The following is a 21,710-nucleotide window of genomic DNA, read 5'->3' as shown; positions in this document are numbered from 1 at the left end:
TTGGGGACACAAGAGACTTCTTGTATCGTAATTGCGGGGTTGCTTGAGAGGGATATCTTTGACCTCTACCTCCCTGAGTTCGATAAACCTTGGGTGATTCACTTAAGGGAAACTTGTTGCTGTTCTACAAACCTCTGCTCTTGGAGGCCCAACACCGTCTACAGGAATAGAAGCGTGCGTAGACATCAAGCTATTTTCTGGCGCCGTTGCCGGGGAGGTAAGGTAAAAGTTATTCACATCCTCCGACTACTAAGCTATTTCCTAGCACTGTTGCCGGTGTGTGAGTGCTCGAAGCTATTTCCTTTAGATCCTGCAATTATATCTTTTTGTTTCTTGTTTTTATTTTTCACTAGTTAGGCTTAATGGAAAACAACAAAAAAATTAGAGATCTTTATGAAATTTATATTGAATTAGGACATGATGTGTTTGAAGAGAGAATTAAAAAACCCATGGAACTTTGTTTGCAAAATAGTTGCAGCAATGTTATTAGCATGAACTCTTTGAACACTATTATTGCTAATGCTATGGAAGAATTTAAGCTTGGGGAAGCTGGTTTTGATGAGCATGATATTTTTAGTCCCCCAAGTTTTGAGGAGAAAATTTTCTTTGATGATACTTTGCCTCCCATTTATGATGATTATAATGATAGTGGTATTTTGGTGCCACCTACTATGGAGGATAAAGTTTATTATGATTATACCATGCATGCAATTTATGATGATTACAATGATGGTTGTGATAGTTTTACTCCCACTTTTACTAATAAAATTGATTATGCTTATGTGGAGAGTAATGATAATTTTATGCATGTGAATAAGAATGCTTTATGTGATAGTTATATTGTTGAGTTTGTTCATGATGCTATTGGAAATTATTATGAGAGAGGAAAATATGGTTGTAGACATTTTCATGGTACTAAAACACCTCTCTACATGGTGAAAATTTTGAAGTTACTCGTGTTTTATCTTCCAATGCTTGTCACATTGTTCTTCATGAATTTGTTTATTTACAAGATTCCTTTTCATAGGAAGTGGGTTAGACTTAAAAGAGTTTCTTATTTGCTTTTGATGCTCTCTTTTGCTTCAACTCTTATTTCTTGCGAGAGTATCATTAAAATTACTGAGCCCATCTTAATGGCTATAAAGAAAGCACTTCTTGGGAGATAACCCATGTTTTATTTTGCTACTGTTTTGTTGTGTCTTGGAAGTTGTTACTACTGTAGCAACCTCTCCTTATCTTTATTTTATTGCATTGTTGTGCCAAGTAAAGTCTTTGATAGTAAGGATGATACTAGATTTGGATTACTGCGTAGAAACAGAATTCTTGCTGTCACGAATTTGAGTAGACCTCTCTGTAGGTAACTCAGAAAAATCTGCCAATTTTTGTGTGTGATCCTCAGATATGTACGCAACTTTTATTCAATTTGAGCTTTTTCATCTGAGCAAGTTAAGTGCGTCTAAAAAATTCGTCTTTGCGGACTGTTCTGTTTTGACAGATTCTGCCTTTTATTTCGCATTGCCTCTTTTGCTATGTTGAATGGATTTCTTTGTTCCATTAACTTTCAATAGCTTTGAGCAATGTCCAGAAGTGTTAAGAATGATTGTGTCACCTCTGAATATGTGAATTTATGATTATGCACTAACCCTCTAATGAGTTTGTTTTGAGTTTGGTGTGGAGGAAGTTTTCAAGGATCAAGAGAGGAGGATGATACAATATGATCAAGAAGAGTGAAAAGTCTAAGCTTGGGGATGCCCCGTGGTTCATTCCTGCATATTTCAAGAAGACTCAAGCATCTAAGCTTGGGGATGCCCAAGGCATCCCTTTCTTCATCGACAACTTATCAGGTCACCTCTAGTGAAACTATACTTTTATTCTGTCACATCTTATGTGCTTTACTTGGAGCGTCTGTATGTTTTTAGTTTTTGTTTGTGTTTGAATAAAACCGGATCCTAGCATTCTTTGTTTGGGAGAGAGACACGCTCCGCTGTTGCATATGAACACTGGTGTTCTTAGCTTTACTTTTAATGTTCATGGCGAAGGTTGAAATTGCTTCGTTCATTGTTATTTGGTTGGAAACAGAAAATGCTTCATGTGGTAATTGGTATATTGTCTTGAATAATTTGATACTTGGAAATTGTTTTGAGCTCTCAAGTGGATCATGTTTAAGCTCTTGCATCATGTAGTTTGAACCTATTAGTGGAGAACTACCATAGAGCTTGTTGAAATTTGGTTTGCATGATTAGTCTCTCTAAAGTCCAGATATTTTCTGGTGAAGTGTTTGAACAACAAGGAGACAATGTAGAGTCTTATAATGCTTGCAATATGTTCTTATGTAAGCTTTGCTGTACCGGTTCATACTTGAGTTTTCTTCAAACAACCTTGCTAGCCAAAGCCTTGTACTGAGAGGGAATGCTTCTCGTGCATCCAAAACCTTGAGCCAAAACTTATGCCATTTGTGTCCACCATAACTACCTACTACGTGGTATTTTGCTGCCATTCCAAGTAAATTGCTTGCGTGCTACCTTTAAAATTTCATTCCTTGTCTTTGCAATACATAGCTCATGGGAAAATAGCTTAAAAAACTATTGTGGTATTGAATATGTTGCTTATGTATCTTATTTCTTATAAGTTGCTTGTTGAGCGGTAACCACGTTTCTGGGGACGCCATCAACTATTACACCTTTATTGAATATCATGTGAGATGCTATGCATGTTCGTCTTGTGTGAAGTAAGGGTGATTTATCATGATCAAATGGTTTGAGTATGCATATTGTTAGAGAAGAACATTGGGCCGCTAACTAAAGCCATGAATCATGGTGGAAGTTTCAGTTTGGACATTAATCCTCAATCTCTTGTGAGAATATTATCTGTTGTTGAATGCTTATGCATTAAAGAGGAGTCCATTATTTGTTTTCTATGTTGTCCCGGTGTGGATGTCCTTAGTTGAGATCTATCAAAAACGAGAAATCAAATGCGATCTATCTCCTTGGACCTTTGTACAGGCGGCATAGAGGTACCCCTTTGTGACACTTGGTTGAAACATATGTTATGCAATGATAATCCATGTAAATCCAAGCTAATTAGGACAAGGTGCGAGCACTATTGGTATTCGATGCATGAGGCTTGCAACTTATAGGATGCCTTATGCATAACACATATGAATTATTACTACCGTTGACAAAATTGTTTCTATGTTTTCTTAATGAAAATCTCTAGCACAAAAACAGTAATCCATGCTTCCCTCTGCGAAGGGTCCATTCTTTTACTTTATGTTGAGTCAGTTCACCTACTTCTTTCTATCTTAGGAGCAAACACTTGTGTCAACTGTGTGCATTGATTCCTACATACTTGCTTATTTGCATTCATCATATTACTTTGTGTTGACAATCATCCATGAGATATACATCCATGAGATATACATGTTGAAGTTGAAAGCATCTGCTGAAACTTAAATCTTCCTTTGTGTTGCTTCAAAACCTCTTATTAAGAATTTATTGCTTTATGAGTTAACTCTTATGCAAGACTTACTGATTCTTGTCTTGAAAGTACTATTCATGAAAAGTCTTTGCTATATGATCAGTTGTTTAGTCATTATCTTTACCATTGCCTTGAGTCACTTCATTCATCTCATATGCTTTACAATAGTATGATCAAGATTATGTTGGTAGCATGTCACTTCAGAAATTATTCTTTTTATTGTTTACCTACTCGAGGGCGAGTAGGAACTAAGCTTGGGGATGCTTGATACGTCTCCAACGTATCTATAATTTCTTATGTTGCATGCTAGTTTTATGACAATATCTACATGTTTTATCCATACTTTATATCGTTTTGGTGCATTTTCCGGAACTAACCTATTAACGAGATGCCAAGGTGCCAGTTCCTGTTTTCTGTTGTTTTTGGTTCCAGAAAGGCTGTTCGGGCAATATTCTCGGAATTCGACGAAACAAAGGCAAAACATCATATTTCACCGAGACGGACCAGGACACCGAAGGGGAGCCGGAGAGGAGGCCCAGGGCCCCCAGACCATAGGGCGGCGCGGCTTGGAGGGGGGCGCGCCAGCCTATGAGGAGGGAGCCCCCTGGCCCCTCCGACTCCGCCTCTTCGCCTATTTAACCCCTCGCGACGTAAAAACCCTACACCAATTGACGAAATTCCAGAAAGACTCCAGGGACGCCGCCGCCATCGCGAAACTCCGTTTCGGGGGACAGAAGTCTCTGTTCCGGCACGCCGTCGGGACGGAGAATTGCCCCCGGAGTCATCTCCATCGACACCACCGCCATCTTCATCGCCATCGCTGTCTCCCATGATGAGGAGGGAGTAGTTCTCCCCCGAGGCTGAGGGCTCTACCGGTAGCTATGTGGTTCATCTCTCTCTCTCCCATGGTGTGATCTTTATGTGATCATGAGCTTTGTATCACTATTAATCTATGTGCTACTCTAGTGATGTTATTAAAGTAGTCTATTCCTCCTCCATGATGTAATGTTGACGAGTGTGTGCATCATGTAGTACTTGGCGTAGGTTATGATTGTAATCTCTTGTAGATTATGAAGTTAACTATTACTATGATAGTATTGATGCGGTCTATTCCCCTTTCATAGCTATTGTTGACAGTGTGTATGCTATGTTAGTACTCGGTCTAAATTGCAACGGTCTATTATGCACTCTAGAGGTTACTTTAATATGAACTCCGAATGTTGTGGAGCTTGTTTACTCCGGCTTGAGGGTGCTCTTGTAGCCCTACACAATGAATGGTGTTTATTATCCAACAAGAGAGTGTTTGAAGTAGCACAAGTGAAGAGAAGTTATTTATTTATGTGATCATTGTTGAGAGTGTCCACTAGTGAAAGTATGATCCCTAGGCCTTGTTTCTAAGCATTGAAACACCGTTTCCAACAAGTTCTGTTACATGTTTACTTGCCGCCATATTTATTTCAGATTGTTATTACCACTCATATTCATCCATATCACTTGCATCTTACTATCTCTTCGCCGAACTAGTGCACCTATACATCTGACAAGTGTATTAGATGTGTTGGGGACACAAGAGACTTCTTGTATCGTAATTGCAGGGTTGCTTGAGAGGGATATCTTTGACCTCTACCTCCCCGAGTTCGATAAACCTTGGGTGATTCACTTAAGGAAAACTTGCTGCTTTTCTACAAACCTCTGCTCTTGGAGGCCCAACACTGTCTACAGGAATAGAAGCGTGCGTAGACATCACACCACGGACATCCTTCCTTGCTTGAGTTCTCTGAAGTCATCCCTCATCTTCTTGATCAAACCTGGGGGCACATGGTACTTGCTGAACTTGAGTTTGAAGTCTTATCAGGTCATCATCTGTCCTGCATTCATTGCACGGGCACTTGTCCACCAGGCTCTGGCAGGTCCTGACAGGTAATGGGTGGCAAACAATACTTTCTCTGCAGCTTCAACTCCTGCAACTTCCAGGTTGTTCTCCATTGTTTGGAGCCAATCATCTGCATCTAACGGCTCTTCCGCCTTGCTGAACATGGGAGGGTTAGTGTTCTGGAAATTCTTCAACTTGGATCCAGGATGATCCTGATTTCCATGTCCTTGGTTGTTCTGGGCAAGCTGCTGCAGTACGACAAGGTTGGCTTGTCGTTCAGCTCTTTCAACTTCTCTGTCTGCCATCATCATTTGTAGCATCTGCAACATTGCATCTTGGTTGGTGCTGCGGGTTGGAGGGGCCATCTGAATATTTGAGGTAGATCATAAGATAAGAGGGAATTTTCTATGGTTTGTTTGGTTTAAATTTGATAAGTTTCAAAACTTGAGTAGTTGTTGAGGGGGTAAAAACCAACAACACTTTTTCATTCATACCAAACATCACACATTACAAAACTAACACACCGTTGGTTTTAACAACCATTCATTCGTTCTACGATACAAGGGGACAGATACAAACTCACACCTACCCGAGTGCTCTAGTGATACCACTCTTCATACGGAATGGCAGGTTCTTCGTCTTCAGGGGTAATGTGCTTGGCGAAAGGCGCGAGCGTTGTCCAACTCCTTGCGGGTCTTGTACAACATGAAGTCCAGGTATGCAACATAGTGGTTCATCTCCGGGTGTGGTGGCATGGTTATTGGCCTTCCCATGGGGTCATGTATTGGGTAGTAAAAGAAACGAGTGTTCTTGATCGTGTTCACATTCTGTCCACACAGACGGGCAAGTGCTTCCTGCATGGCTTTGGCTATCCCTTCCTTCCAAGTGTTTCCCTTTACCGAAAACCATATGGTTTTCCAAATTGGGGCTCCTAGCTTTCCTCTCAGATCTGCAGTAACTTCCCACTGAGGTTGTCTTCCCGACTGATTATTGAGTGGCACTCCAAAAAACTCGGGATACGGGCGTCCTAAATATTCAACTAGTTGTTCCAAATCCTTCTCGAACATTAGGTCTCCTCCGTGGCCAAGCTGATAGGACTCATAGTGGTAGTCCATCTGTGAGCAATTAGGATGAGTAAGTTAGAGAAGTGATCAAGTGTGCCAAATTTTAAGTAGCATTACAAGGAAAAGTAGAGCATGGATTTCTCTTTTTGAAATGATCTCAAGGATAAGAGTGAGAATAAGTTTTCATAAATATTCACTTCATTTGTTTTGAAACTAAGTTTTTCAGACGTCCATTCTAACTAGGGCCTCCTAAGGTCAAACAATGGCTCTGATACCAACTTGTCAACACCCGGATTTTTAATTACAGATGCCTGTTATGCCATACATCGCAATCCCAGGAATATTGTTTTTGCGAGACATAATAGATTGATATCACAGAACATCATTCATTACAAACCATAATCGTCTTACAACAAGGGATCACATGATCCAGTCTTACAACAATAGTGGATCTAGAGATCCAATTACAAAACACACAGCGGAAGAAACGTAGTAGCGGTCCATCTGTTCCACAGGCAACTTTTGACGTCAGGAGGTAGTCCTAGTTATCATAGACGTCCTGCTGTCCATCCTCTTGGTACTGGTGCTCCTCTTCATAGTCTGGCCATTTGAATAGCCAGGGACAAAGCCATGAGTACTTTAAAGTACTCGCAAACTAATACTAGTGTAAGCACTATTATCTATAGCAATGGGGTTCTAAGCTCTAGGTTCATTTGCATAAAGCCAGTTTTATTTCATAAGCACTTAGTAGTAAAAGACTCTTTGTTTGCCTAACTAACTCAAGTGGGAACATTAGTGTCATTCCCACAACTCTGTTGTGATCAAGTCAAATTCACTTTTCAAGTTCAAGTCACAAGTCACCCGTCACATGTCACATTTTTGCCACAATAACTGCGGACACGGCTATTCCAACCGTCCATAACTGCGGACACGGCTATTCGAATAGGTTTACACTCTGCAGAGGTTGCACACTTTTGCCACAATATTTGCAATAATCCGTTAGGGGTAACTGGTCCTGATTTATCACACTCAGTGTGCGGACTACCAACCATAACCTTTCACATACCTACCCTAGTATAGGCACCTCTCCCAATGAGCTTGGCCTCCCAGCCATGGCAAACCGCCATCCTGGGAACTGCACGGGGCTTGGGTAGGACATTCACCTCATTTTCACGTCATTTCACATTTCACGGAGGCAGCCTCGACATAACCCCTATGACGCTTGTTTAGAGGGAACCCATACTAAAGCACATAAATTTCCAGTTAAGCCCTACTCATGATCAGGTATTTTGGGGGTACTCTAAAATTGGAATGGTATCGCATCCGAACCCAACCATCAGTTTTTGTCCAATTCACCATGTCATTCACAAGTCATATTCACCTTCAAAACTTTCAATAGAATGACTCATCATTCTAAGGTTTTCAAAGTCATTTGATTCACATGTTCCCATCTAGAGTAGTCAATTTTAGTTTTAGCACTAGCAACTAGTCATGAGGGGTGCTAACTAACTTGTAGCTCTCTAGGCTAAATTGGATGCTATTGTAACACTCCATATCTAGACCAAAGTGAACTATGAACAAATAAACTTTGATAACCAATAGTAAAAGCTTGCAAGATAAAAACTTGGGATTGGAATCCTTAAGCACAAAATAACTTTGTAATGGTGCCTTGCTCTAGTAGAGCTTGCACTAGGGTAGCTTGCAAGAGTATAGCTTGCGTTAGTAATAACTTGCCTTGAGTGGTATAGTGATCAAAGTTTTCTTCTTCCTCTTTGTAGACTTCTTCTTCCTCGTAGCACTCGGTACTAGCGTCTATAAATGAATACGAGGTACACAATCACCAAACAATACTTAAGTATTCTATTTGCCACACAAGATGATCTATTATCATCACAATCATCACCCAACATAATACTAGGGTTTTCCATTCATTTCTTTTGAAAAGTAATTTCCTCTCATTGAATATTACTAAGATGTAATCTCCTCAAATAAAGTATGAAGTCATGTTGACCAAAGTCACCACTTCATATTTATTCATTTGGGAAAATGATTTAAATGAGATACTACATCTCATACAATTTAAATATGGGATTTCTAGTTTCGTGCCCCTGGTTCGTTAGTTGTACTCAGTTTTCCCCGGTCCCTTAGTTTTTCCTCAGTTTTCCCCTCCTCTAGTTTGAAACACGCACAAGTGCTGGAACGGCCGGTAGCCGTCAGGTCGGAGGCCTTGACCGTTAGTCCGACCGGGTGGGGCCGCACGGGGGCAGCTCCTCCCCGACGGGTAGGGTCGGGAGACACGTCGGAGCAGCCATCCATCTATCGCTGACGTGTGGGCCGTTTTATTTCATGATTTTATACGCGGTGCTGCCAATGACAAATGGGGCCGCTCTATAGGGCTGCCGCAGCCAATGACCGGTGGGGTCGTATATTTTTCAGGAAAACTCATATATTGCCGCTCTGTGGTGCCTCCACAGCCAATGACCAGTGGGGTCGTCTATTTTTCAGGAAAACTCACATATATTGCCGCTCTGTGGGGATGCCGCAGCCAATGACCAGTGGGGTCGTCTATTTATTTAGAGAAAATCATATATTGCCGCTCTGTGGGGCCTCCGCAGCCAATGACTAGTGGGGTCGTCTATTTTTCAGGAAAAGACACATATTGCCGCTCTGTGGGGCTGCCGCAGCCAATGACCAGTGGGGTCGTCTATTTATTTAGAGAGAAAAAATCATATATTGCCGCTCCGTGGGGCTGCGCAGCCAATGACCGGTGGGGTCATCTATTTATTTAGAGAAAATCATATATTGCCGCTCCGTGGGGCCTCCGCAGCCAATGACCGAGTGGGGTCGTCTATTTTTCAGGAAAACTCACATATTGCCGCTCTGATATATGTCTTTAGAGAATATCATAGAGAGAAGCAACAAGTTCGCTAATTAATTATTCTTAAGCTAGACCGGATAACCGCTGGCAGCTCGTTCCCCACCGTCGGACGGAGCAGCCATCGTCGGCGCCTCGCCGCGCCGCCAGCTCTGTCCCCCGGCGGCGGCGGATGAACTGCGGCGCTGCACGTCAACCACGGCTCCAACACTTCTTTCGTCCGCACGCATTGTACCCACCGCAGGAAAGTCCGCCGCAAGCAGATCCGCCGCCCACGACGACCGGGATTTGTTCCGCGCACCAATTGGTATAGCTTGGTAAGACCTCCGCTTCTACCTCCCCCGCCCCCTAATCGATTCGGTTCCCGTAATTTATTGGAGTTTGCGGGTACGAAATAGTCCTCAATGTCTGGTCGTAGCGGGTACACCGGCGAGGGTGGCGATTCGATCATGTCGTGGCCACGTTCTACTTCTCCTACCTCGTCGGAAGTGCAGGTATCTAGCTTTAGCTCTCTGTACTACCGTTGAATTTGAAGTTCCGCCATGGCCTGTTGGAGTGATTTCAGTTGTTCTTTTTTCCATTATTGTTACAGTTAGCCAGGCAAGCCGATGATCCATGGTACATTGCATACCAAGATGAATCAACCCAGTAGTGTAGCCAGAGGATGGATTTGGAGGAGAAGGTGGCCAATTTAGGTGATGAATTGGCTCGTAAAAACCTGATGATATTCGAGCTGAAGCGTATTGTGGAGGAAGAAAAGAAGAATTCAGAGCTTATTCGCAAGGAGAAGTTGAGAGTTGAGACAGATCTTGCCGTATTTGATCAAGTGGTAGAAAATCTAGAACATGAACTTAAAGTGATGGGAGAGGAGAAAAGTAGATTCATCTGTGCAGTTTTATTAGGTGTCATCCCTGTCCTAGCAGTTATGTGGTTATGGTAGACGATTTAGTATAGAATTGTTATTCAGTAGATGGCTCTAGCCACTGTATTTTGTTGTGGCTCTAAGCACTGTATTTTGGTGTACAATTTCCTATTTGTGGTAAGTAATGCGCACGATAATTTTAGCATGCATGAACATTTTATAAAAGTGAAGGGATCCCAAAAGTGAAAGCATGTACCAGCCTCCGGATCAAATACATATCAATATCTTCCCAATCAAGTTGGGATAGAATTCAAATCATACATACGGATGTACATGGACACATCAAGAACATGGAGAAGCTTTTTTTGAGACGGAGGTAGTAGTTCGAACAATTTTATCCCAATTGGAAATTGGAAAATACAAATTTATCATAATTTATCCCAATTTGCGGCGTCGAACACGGCCGCGCAGTGATGGGCAAGAAAGGCCGGGACGACGAGGCGGCTGAGGGGTGGTCATCTGCGCCATCCGCCGTTGAAGCGATGTTATCGGCGATGGCTTCAATGTTCGTGGCATCGATGACCATTGTCGGAACCGCCGCTGTCTTGGTGTACTTCATCAGCGACGGATCTGCGGAGGGCTGGATCGGCGGCTTTGCAGCGCGGTTGTAGACGATGGCTTCAATCGTCTTGGCATCGATTCGCACTCTCGGCACCGGAAGTGAGACATCAACGGGCTCCGACATTGAAGGCTGGGTCTGCGCCATCGAAGCGATGTTGTAGGCGATGGTTTCAATGTTCGTGGCATCGATGACCACTGTCGGCACGGCCGCCGTCTTGGTGTTCTTCATCATTCAACAGATCTGAGAATAGAATCGAAAGTGAGACAAGGAGAGACATTTCAACTATTTCTGACGGTCAGATCCTCACCGGCACTCTTAGATCCACGGCGCACGCACGGTTAGATCCGCGCCGCCGCACGCCGCCGCACGCACGGTTAGATCCGCGCCGCCGCACGCCGCCGCACGCCGCCGCACGCACGGTTAGATCCGCGCCGCCGCACGCCGCCGCACGCACGGTTAGATCCGCGCCATCGCACGCCGCCGCACGCACGGTTAGATCCGCGCCGCCACGACCGCCGGAGTAAGAGAGGAAATACGAGAGAGGAAGATGCGACTGGAATATGCGACTGCCAGGGTTGGTAGGTATGTGCTCTGCTCTTGTCTCCGTATGCGTCCATCGTGGTAGAGAGAGAGATACAAGCCGTCCGATCATAAATGATCGAACGGTGCAAGCGTTCGTTGAGCTTTCAACCAACCAAGATCCATGTGACATACATCTCGACCAATCAGAGATCAGCTAGTGAGTACAAGTTAGGAAAACTGAGTAGAACTAAGAGGGGGAAAAGTGAGGAAATGTTTATCGGAAGGGCAAAGCTGAGTAGGACTGAGTAAAACAAGTGGGCCCGGAGGGGAAAGCTGAGTAACACTAAGTAAAACAGGGGCACCCAAATAATAAAGGGACTAAGGGAAATTGAAGCTTTTGGCATAAAAATTATAAAATTGTGTTATTTGAACAATATATTACATTTTGGCAGACTAGATATTGTTTGCAACTCAAAGATACACAAGTGTGACGAATTTGGACTCATTTGGACAAATTTTGTAAGCATAGTGGGTATTTGGGAGGTGTATTGAGCAGAAAGCCCTGCATCTTCATATCTAGTAGCTCATGGACTAGGAAGTGGTTTTGAAGCTTTTGGCATAAAAACTTCATATCTCTATATTTCCTTTTCCATTATTATTTCTCTAGGTTGTAGGTAACATAACAAGGCTCCATGGGAAGGTTCCACCATGTCTTGAATTATTTTGAATTGAACCCTAAAACCCTAAAACCCTAAAACCCTAAACCCTAGAGAAAATGATAAATGTGGCTTAAATGTGGCATACAAATTGTTCATACAAATTCAAATTGTTGAACACAAAGGCATCCCCAATACAAATTGTTCATACAAATTCAAATTGTTCATACAAATTCAAATTGTTCAACACAAAGGCATCCTCAATACAAAGGGAACCCCAATACAAATTGTTCAACACAAAGGGATCGCCAATACAAAGGGAACCCCAATACAAATTGTTCATACAAATTCAAATTAGTTGTTCAGAATAAAATCTTTCTCTTTCTCCTGGTGTGACTCGCCGGGGCCACCACCTTACTCCGGGTAACCCTAACAGGGATATTACCGGTGTCTACCTTCCTTTTTCCCTCTTTCTTGTTCTTCTTCTTCTGCAAAGCTTGTGCTTTTTCTTCTGCCATGTACTCTTCGAAGTTACCTTCTATCATGGCCTTACTACTTTCGTGGCATTCTCGACTATACTGTTCCCTCTCCTCTAGACTCATCGGTTGAAGCCATTCTACATCCATATGTTCCCTCTGCTCTCCATCCAATGGTTCAAGCAGCTCTACATCCATCTGTTCCCCCCGCTCTCGATCCATCGGTTCAATCTCCTCATGTTGAACTGCTGCTTCAATCTCCTCTGCATTTGCTGCTTCAATCTCCTCATGTTGAACTGCTGCTTCAATCTCCTCTGCATTTGCTGCTTCAATCTCCTCATGTTGAACTGCTGCTTCAATCTCAAGTTGAATTGCTGCTTCATTCTCCTCTGCATTTTCTGCTCCCGCCTGATCTTCCATTCCAAAAGCTGGGTCAACTCCATTTTTACAAAGCCTAGCAATGTGTCCAGGGATTCCACAACGTTTTTACTTACGTTTTCGAATCGGTGCACCACCCTCTGCACTAGCTCTGATCCTATTCTTCCTCGGCCTACCTGCCGGTCTAGTCAATACTGGAGAGTACAGTTTGAAGTCTGGATCGACTTTCATCCATTGGTCTTTTCACAACAAGGTAGGAACATTCATAGCATATGCAGCCCTAAATTTGGCAACAGAGAAATACTCTGACACATACTGATCAACTTCACCATCTTCACCCCCTATAACACTCATGAAAAACAATGCATGTATGCAGGGTATCCCACGGATCTGCCATCCCCTACAATGGCATGTCCTATCAACCAAACTCACTGGATACCTCCACTGCCTGTTTTCTTTGTCAGTGTAGGTTACCTCAGCCTCCATTCCTTTTCTGACGCATTGTATCCTCAATTGTTTTGCCCTGGCATGCAAAGACTTAATCAAAGATGGGAGCATGAGATGGCCAACATAATTTGTGGATGCAATTCTTTGACGCAGATCGATCTTTATCATGATCATCTCGCCTAATCTTATCAAATATTTGCCACAGCATAAGCCCTTTCAATGACTTGACCTTTGAATTGAAACTCTCCGCAAGGTTACTTGTTACATAGTCTACCTTGCAAATTTCATTGAATTGGCTTCTTGACCACACCCTACCATGATGTTCATCCAAGTACTCCTTCACCCCAGGTTTTTGTTTATACAACACATCCAAATGAAACATATGCTTCCTAGAGCTGCATGTGTATGAAGCTGGCCATAGGTTGTCGAGTAAAAACTTTACCCTTGAATTTCTTTGTAAAATTCTGTACCAAGTGTCGCATACATTCCCTATGCTCCACTCCGTGGAATACTGCTTCTACAGCAGTCTCCAAACCTTTGCAAGCGTCTGTGTGGATAACAAGTCCTGGTGGATGACCTATAAGGCCGCGCAAATTCTGCAGAAACCAAGTCCAACTTTCCTGTGACTCAACCTCCAAAACCCCATAAGCAACAGGGAACATCCAATTATGTCCATCAACTGCAGTAGCAGCAACTAGCTGTCCTTTAAACCTGCCATGAAGAGCTGATGCATCCACGGCCAAATAAGGCCTGCAACCGTCCAAAAAGCCTTTTCAGCAAGCTTTGAAACAAAAAAAGCCCTTCTAAAACATTCCTTGTGCATTACCTTCCCGCTTTTCAATTTGTAGGGAACTGTATGCTTGTCTATCGCTACAACACTGCCTGGACTAGCCATCTCCACTTCAGCTTTGAAATTGTAAAGCAACTGAAAGCTTTCATTTTCCATGGACCATTGATCTTGTCAAGAGCCATTTCCTTTGCATAGAACATCCTCATGTAAGGTACTTCCATTTTATACTTCTCAACAACCTTTTTTACGAGTGCTGTTGGACCAAGTGAAGGATTTTCTCTCAGCTAATCTAGGATTACATCTGCCAACCACCTAGTCTTCGCTAGCTTTGTTTTCAGCTCTGGCTCTCCCCCTAGAGGTGGACACCTATGGATCTCCTTATTCTTCTTTATCTGAAACATAATGATAAGGGATGTCAGTAATAGATAACAAATTTTACACCGTGATCTAAATACACAACTGGTTGGCGTAGTACCAGAACCAAGCTGCTTCGCGCATTGTGGATGCATGCAGCCAAAACTTACACCTTAGGTATGGGCATTTAATTGTGAACCTACCCGGCTCACTTTTAATAACCTCAAAATTATTCTTAGTGAGAATGTGATATGTAGTAATTGCATTACGGCAGTCCATCATCGTTTGAAACACGGTGCCTTCTACAAGCTGGGGATTCTCCCTGTTCCACTCAATTGTTGGCAAGTCTTCACCTTCGTAATCGGCTAAAACGAGGTTGTCATCATTCTCATTCTTCTCTTCATCATCAGTGTCATCAAATCCGGCACCAAAAGCCATATCTTCCATGTATTGATCCTCCATTGCACGCTTATCGCATCGATCTACCAATTCAGGAAACATCAACTCATCCTCATCATCTTGAGGAGGCTGATCCTCAATGTCCGCATCGTCCTCCACATCGACCGTACGAACGATCCGGCTACCACTAGCACCGGGGACGGATGGTGCTGTTGTGGACCTACAAGGAGCGCCACGACGCACACTATTAGCGAGGCAGCAGCAGAGAGAGACATGATGCCCGACCACCTGATGATGCCCCGACACCGGATGATGCCCGGCCCCTGTCCACATGGATACGAATTTTACCGAACCGGCAAGAAGCATTCAAAGCAAAAAGAATTCCCGGATCGTCTTCGGAAATTAGTGGAACAAATCTTCCCTCCGAGCTGTTGAAATATTCGAAATGAACCGCATCGAGAGAGCTCCAGGTGTAGTTATCGTAGATGTTAGCTTTGAAATCCGTTAACGAGATGGTGGTTGCAACCACCGCAGGGAAGTTAAACCCAGTCTTACAGCGTTTAGAATCACGCGTAAAGCTAGAATCCAGCCTAACCACCAACCGAAAAGCCAGCGCTGGATCCATCCTATTCGAAAAGCAACGCAGTTAGTTGAGCAACAACGATTGGCGCTCAAAACCGCCTACCGTTAATTCACATGGGATAGGCAGACGATGCTTACCCAGATGGAATCCATGCGTTAGGTCCCTCCGATTCCCAATCTTCTCCACGGCTGGCGGGAATAGTCGGCACACCTGACGGAATTACAAAGAGGACAGGGGTAGATCCATATCTGGTGGAGGCGGAGCCCGGGGGTGGTGGTGGGGGCGTGGCCGGCTCGGCGGCGGACGACGCCATAAGGTAGGTGGGCAGGATGGCGTGGCGGCGGAGGGGCGGTGTGTGAGCTCCTCCAGTCTCGGACGGAGGGGAAAGCTTTGGGTCAGCTCTTCCAGTCAATAGTCAACACATTTCGAAAGCAACGGTCAAGTCAAAACCACCGCGGCTCCCTAGATGTCACCGGTAACGGAAGGCCTCTGACCAGACGGCAACCCTCCCGTCCGAGCCTCTGCAAGGGGTTTCAAACTAGAGGGAGGGGAAAACTGAGGAAAAGTTAAGAGGCTGGGGAAAACTGATTACAACTAACGAACCAGGGGCACGAAACTAGAAATCCCTTTAAATATTACTTTGGAAAATGATTTAATATTCTCAAGTAATAACATCTGGGGTCATGAAGACTAATGTCATCACCTCACCTTGGATTACTTGAGAAAGTGATTTAAATGAGATGTGTCGTCGTGGTGAACAAACAGATGCCATAGGATGGCTTAGGTTGGGGCCGAATGGACGCAAGAGGATTCGGGGGAGGGTTTGTGATTAGATGGGATGAACTTCCGGATGGTTTCCTCAAGAACTTAGCCAAGGCTAGAGGTTGAAGAAGAAAGACATAAGGAAGAACTCGCTCTAGATCATCTTCTTTATTGATCTCAACAGGTTACAAGTTTCTTCGTACAGGTGTTCTTCTGTGTTCATCTGTCCGCCCGTAAGAGGGGCTGCCCCCTCTCCTTATATAGAGGAGAGGTGGCTTACAGGGCAAGAAACCCTAATGGCATCTTTGACTAGACAAACTACTTTTTTTTTTGAGAGAAACTTTGAGGCAAAGCCTCACAGCAATTTATTTATTTATAAACAAAGTTACAAAGTTAGCAATGTACAAAAAACAAAAAGAGGAAAAGGGTCAAAAGAACTAGGGTAAAGCATCAATCCATGCCTGCAGCTGAGATACATGTTTCTGTTTGACCCTATGCTTATGCAGAGATACTTCATGGATAAAATCTCTCCTCCATGCTCTGAAAGAAGGTCTTGTGTGCTGGAAGATCAGACCATTTCTTTGTTTCCAAATGTGCCAAGCTGCTAAGATAACCACCTCAGTGAAAAATGGCTTCCCAAACTCCTTCCTGGCATGTATGAATTTCTCCTCAATTGTATCCCCAACCGACCAATCAATCTGCAAGTAGTTCCAAACCCTTATGCTAAAAACACATTCAAAGAACAAATGTATCCTGTCCTCATAGCAATGTGCAGGACAAAGAACACAATGGTACTCATCCGTGACATTCCAATGTCTTCTTTTAATCATGTCCTTGGTGTTAAGCCTGTCACTAATTAGCAGCCAGGCAAACACTTTTATTTTCAGCAAACATTGACTCCTCCAGATCCATCCATATACCTTACTACAGGTAAATCCTCTGAAACTATGCTGATAGAAACGTTTAGCAGAATAAGTTCCATCCTTCCATATAGTTTTCCATTCATCCTTTCCATCAGGTTGCAAAACCACACCTTGAATCAGCTCCTGCAAATCCACAAGCTCAGTGGCTGCCTGCTGTGACAAAGGCCTTTCAAACAAAACATTGATGTCAGTTAGAAGCAAAGCCTCCTTAACAGATATCGTCTGATTCACTGTGTAAGAGAAAAGCCTGGGAAATCTCTCCTGAGGACAAACACCATTCCACTTATCTGCCCAAAACAAAGTTGTGACACCATCCTTTATATTAACCGAAGTTACAGATCTGTAAAGCTCAGACAACTTCATTACATCTCGCCACCAAAAAGACCCACAAAGCTTTGAAACATGTGGCACCCCCTCTGGATAATAATTCCAAACCAGCTTCACCCAGGGTAAGTCCTCACGATTAAAGAACTTATGCAACTGCTTTAAAAGAAGGGCTTCATTCTGCAGCTTGAAATCCAAAATCCCTAAGCCTCCACTCTTTTTGGGTTTGCATATCATTTCCCATGAAGCCAAAGACTGACTGGTATTACATTCCCCCCTTTTCTTTCTCCACAGGCACTGCCTAATGATTCGATTCAATTGCTTAATAATGCCAACATGTATACTTAATGAACAAAGAAAGAAGATCGGCATAGAGCTGAGGCATGACTGAATTAGCTGTAGTCTACCACCATAGGCTAACAAAGAAGAACTAGCAGATAATCTCCTTTCCATTCTATCAACCATAGGTAAAAGATCTTGCATATTTGGCCTTGTTGTACCCAAAGGTAACCCTAGATAAGTAAAAGGCATAACACCAAGCTTACATCCAAAGTCAGCTGCTAACACTGCCACTTCCTCCTCTGACAAATTTATAGGCAACATGCAAGACTTATGAAAATTTACTTTCAAACCTGTGGAGGAGCTAAACTCCTGTAGAGCCATTTTGAGCACAGATAGCTGAACAGCATCAGCAGGCACAATCAACAAAGTATCATCTGCATACTGTATGATTGGGAAGTCTGGATCACCAGTTTGAATAGGCAAGGATATAAGACCCCTCTGCAATAAATCATTCACCACTGATTGCAGCAAATCTGCCCCAAGCACAAATAATAATGGAGAAAGTGGATCTCCCTGCCGAACTCCCCTTTTGCATTTGAACTGCTTACCAGGGACACCATTTATCAGAACTGAAGAAATGCCAGATTCCAAAATCATTTTGACCCAAGCAATCCATTCCTTAGTGAAACCTTTCTTCCTTAGAATCTCATAAATAACCTCATGTTCAATAGTATCAAAAGCCTTCTCAAAATCAAGCTTCAAAATGACAACTGGTTTCTTAGAAGCTTTGCATTGATGTATATATTCAAAAGTCCATGCAAGGCAATCATGAATTGTTCTGCTTTTAATAAAACCATACTGATTTTTGTGAATGCACTGCATAATAACCTTCTGAAATCTATCTGCTGCCATTTTGGTGAGAAACTTCAGACAACAATTTGTCAAAGAGATGGGTCTATAATCATTAACACTCTCTGCTGACTGCTTTTTAGGAACCAAAGAAATATAGGAAGTGTTAATATGCTCCAGATTTATGCTGCCCTGTGAGAATTCACTAGCAAGATTATAAAAGTCATGCTTAATAATCTGCCAACACTTCTTCATGAATAATCCATTGAAACCATCAGGCCCTGGGGCCTTATCAACAGGCATCCTTTTAACCACCAAATCCATTTCCTCAGTAGTAAAAGGAGCAGCCAAATTATCTAACCCATCAACCTTAGTCAAGAGAACATTCAAATCAAATTTCATATCAATTCCCTTAGAAGACCCCATACGATCCTTGTAACAACTCCACACCATGCCAGCCATCTCATCATGATTACTGACCTGCCTTCCATCATCAGAAACTAAAGAGGCAATACTATTTCTTCTGTATCTCTCTGTTGCCATAGCATGGAAGAATTTTGTGTTTTCCTCCCCTTGCTTCATCCATCTAATTGTACACCTTTTCCTCCAGTATCTATACTGGGCATGCAATAACTTTTCCTGGTGCAGTTTTACTAACTTTCTGAAATTTGCCTCAGGCAAAAAAAGGTTCCTGTATTCCTCCAAGTTATCAAAAAATAATATAACCATGTTGCATCTAGCAATTAAATCTTTCAACTTGGACAAACTCATTTTCCACTTCTTAAGGCTTGATCTAAGCCCTTTTAGCTTCTTGACAAGCAGTGCTGCAGCATTTGGTGCTCTATATTCTTGTTGCCATGCAGAGGTGACACACTCCATAAACCCAGGCTGCTCTGGCCAAAAGTTCTCAAAACGAAACAAATGCACTTTCGGAATGGTGGTCTGTATAGACACATTACATGGAACATGATCCGATGTGGTTTTTGCAAGAGGATGTACCATTGTATTAGGATAGGAATCTGTCCAATTAACCGACGTAAAAAACCAATCAAGCTGTTCCAACAGTGGCTCAGTTTGCATGTTAGACCACGTGAAAGATCTTCCTTTAAGTGGTAGTTCCGTTAAACCGAGATGACTAATAATCTCATTAAAAAGGAAAATGTCATTGAGATCCCCACCTGGTCTATTTCTATTATCTTGCGAGCGAATAAAATTAAAATCGCCCATGAATAACCAATCCTCATCATCTGGTACATTCAGGTTATAAAGCCATTGCACAAAGTTATCTCTTTCCTCCCCCTGACATGGACCGTAAATATTAACCAAGGTCCACTGCTGATTAGAATGAGTCGAGGTGAATTTTATAATTATGCCGAATTTCTGTAGGTCTAATAAAGTCCCAGTAAACATTGCCGAATTCCAAACAACCAGCATTCCCCCAGAGGACCCCACAGAAGGAGAACAAACAAAATTATCAAAACGGCGTGGACAAAACCCCCTTATAAATTTGCGATCAAAAGATTCTTTCTTTGTCTCTTGCAAACATAAAATAGCACAGTTACTTTCTTCCATTTTCTCTCTGACCTTTAATTGCTTAGCTTCTGCATTGATACCCCTAATATTCCACCCCAATACTGACCAAAAGCGACAATCCATTATCCAAACCATAATAAGAACCATTTCAATGAGTTAGCGTAGCCAACCCATATCACACACTCAACTCTGGAGTTCATACTAACACTGAACTGACAAGTGCCACAGAAATAAACAGGGACATGTAAAGAGACAACATGACTAGCACCACAGTGCCCTTGGAATAAAGTAAGACCACTAATCATCAACTTCAGGTTGCTTGACATCATCAACACTTGGCTCTGCTTTAAGCTTTGCCACTGTCAGATCTTCAGGGTCCATCTGCAAAAGATCACCAATGCGCTGCATCACAGGAATAGACACCATGGCTGCTCATTCAGTCTTAGAGCTTCCTGCTTCCTTGTCAGTCTTGTCTGACGCCACAGGCGTCCTCCTCATCAAATCTCGCACAGCTGAAGAAGGCTCAACCTTCCTCGTGCGCTTCTTGGGTTGTGGTTGCAGATCCTTAAGTGGAGCTGCTCGAAAACCCTTATTAACTGATACACTTCGGGTGACACGCTGAAACGACGGATCTAGTGGCACAGACTGCTTCTTCCTTCGGACAGCAGTTTTGTTGACAGGGGTCGAACAAGAAGATATAGGTGAAAGCACAGGCATACACAATGTAGCATCATCGATCTCATTCACTGAATCAGTTACAGGAGCATCCAGAACCTTAGCCTTGCCCCAACCAATAGCTTTCTGACTATCATCAACAGCAGTAGACCCTGCCATATCAGTTGAGGATATTGCTTGAGCAGAGAAACAGAAGTTCTCATCAACAATACGCGGTTTGACAGTCACCACGACTCTCTTATCATTTGCCCGATCATGCACATAGAAGCTTTGAAATTCAAAAGCAGCTTCCCACTTGCGCTTCAGAAAGCTGAACGGAGACAATCTCATAGATATGGGAATTGACTTAGCTTATAACTCTGGAAGAAGACTGTGCATCAGCCTATCCCACATCAAAGGAGGTGGTAAGATCGGGCCAAACTCCACCCTGCCCACCTGTATAATATCAAAAGCACCAGGACCCTGTGCAGCACCAACCATGTTCACTGAATCGCTAGAATTATCAGACAAATTAAGCACCATGGATTGTTGATTCTCCATGCCCAGTTCATCCATCACATTCATGTTATCCTGCAGATGCTCCTCCACAGGCTCAACAGGTTGCTCCTGGACTACATCCCAGCCTATCTCTGGATACTGTGGCGCCACAAAAATATTCAAATTCGGCTGTAGGTGTCCTGGCATTGGATGCGGATTGCCATCAGGTGGCATCGGGTCTTCATCAGCAGGCAGTTGCTCAGCAAACTCCGCAGACAATATGAACACCGGTGCTGTCCACGTCTCCTTAACTCCCCCAACTGTTGAGAACTTGCCAAACACAACATCCCTAGGAACCAAAGCTGGAGAGCTGAAAGATGCATAGACAAGAATTCTCTCCTTAATCGGATCATCACGGTTCCAGTAGTGAAATTTCCCAAAGGTTGACACAGCCGAGGAGATATCAAAATCATTACGATAATCGGGCGGTGTGCCTAGAAACATGAG

At 43.0% G+C, this 21,710-nt stretch overlaps 1 pseudogene; it reads right to left on the bottom strand.

Annotated features, from left to right (window-relative positions):
* Positions 1 to 18,289, bottom strand: part of LOC124672542 — a 57,224-nt pseudogene extending 38,935 nt beyond the window's left edge.
* Positions 18,290 to 21,710: the final 3,421 nt, after the last annotated feature.

The sequence above is a fragment of the Lolium rigidum genome, chromosome 7 (assembly GCF_022539505.1).
Source record: "Lolium rigidum isolate FL_2022 chromosome 7, APGP_CSIRO_Lrig_0.1, whole genome shotgun sequence".
In the NCBI taxonomy this organism is placed as follows: Eukaryota; Viridiplantae; Streptophyta; class Magnoliopsida; order Poales; family Poaceae; genus Lolium; species Lolium rigidum.
Note: the sequence above shows the minus strand (reverse complement) of the source record. Positions and strands in the feature narration are given on the sequence as shown.